This window comes from Sapajus apella, unplaced genomic scaffold, assembly GCF_009761245.1.
Source record: "Sapajus apella isolate SASKATOON/1434 unplaced genomic scaffold, GSC_monkey_1.0 scaffold135, whole genome shotgun sequence".
Lineage (NCBI taxonomy): Eukaryota > Metazoa > Chordata > Mammalia > Primates > Cebidae > Sapajus > Sapajus apella.
Window position 1 is genome coordinate 3,592,095 of NW_022437075.1, and position 1,016 is coordinate 3,593,110.

Sequence of the window (1,016 nt, forward strand, 5' to 3'; positions counted from 1 at the left end):
AAAGCACGAGACGTTTATTTAAAGAGGAGAGAACTACATTGAAATTATAAAAAAAATTTTAAATTTTACTGATGACAGAAGGCTGAAAGATAGTCGGAGGGAAGGTGGAACAGCATGAGGGAAGGTGGAACAGCACGTGTCTAAGTGCTATGTTAAGAGGCAGCCTCTTGTATGTCTGGACTTGTGAGTTCCTCAGTGTGACTGCAGCCTCAAGTAGGACCAGGGAGTAAGCCAGTTAGGTTGGAGAGGTGGGCAGAGGTCAAGTCAAGTGGAGAATTGTGTGTTAAGCAAAGGAGTGTGTTTTCTGTCCAGCAGGCAGTGAGGACCGCAGACATTTGTAAGCAAGAGACAGCCACGTTCAGATTTGTGGTTTAAGGAAGAGCGATCCCCTAAGACACAGACTCACGCCTTTAGGTCCCAGCTGCTGTTACATTGGAACTGGCAAGCCGGGTTTGAGTCAGGGCCATTGTCTCCCTGGAGGACCCCCTCAGGCCTGTCTGTGGTGCTCACGGACAGGAGACAACTTTCAATCTGGGCTCCGCATTTGGGAGTTCCATGTACATGCTGGTTTCTGTTGGGGGTCTCTTGGGCCTCTGAGAAGGGCGAGTGATTTTTCTCTGAGTGAAAACGCAGTGATCCAGCTGTGCGTATGTCACCTCCTGAGGGTCTTGTCCATCAGAGTCCTGGAGAGATGGAAATGTTGAGTGACGGAGGGGCTCACGTTCTTCGGGACTATTAGGGAATAAGACTCCATCCCTGAGGCTGGGCCAAGGAGGACCTACCTCCCTGTTCACTGTTCTGTCCACCCCAGGCTCTTGGTCCACTACAGCAGCATCTGTAGGAGACAGACATCATCAAAACCCCTGGGAGGGCCCTTCTGTGTCCTCATTTCATGTGCAGACACCAACACACAGGGGGAGGCCATGGGTGCCTGAGGCCCCTCAGCTGCCAACGGCCTGACTCACACATTCTATCTCTCTGAGTACAAGGACCCCTCCCATGAAGAGCTCTCAGTT

General features: G+C 51.3%; 1 long non-coding RNA gene across 1 annotated transcript; it reads right to left on the reverse strand.

Moving 5' to 3' along the window:
* On the reverse strand, positions 1 to 1,006 carry LOC116539948. Its single transcript, XR_004264239.1, has 2 exons — positions 783 to 1,006; positions 1 to 683 (listed from the first exon to the last, which is right to left on the reverse strand). It is a non-coding gene; the product is annotated as an uncharacterized LOC116539948 (long non-coding RNA).
* Positions 1,007 to 1,016: the final 10 nt, after the last annotated feature.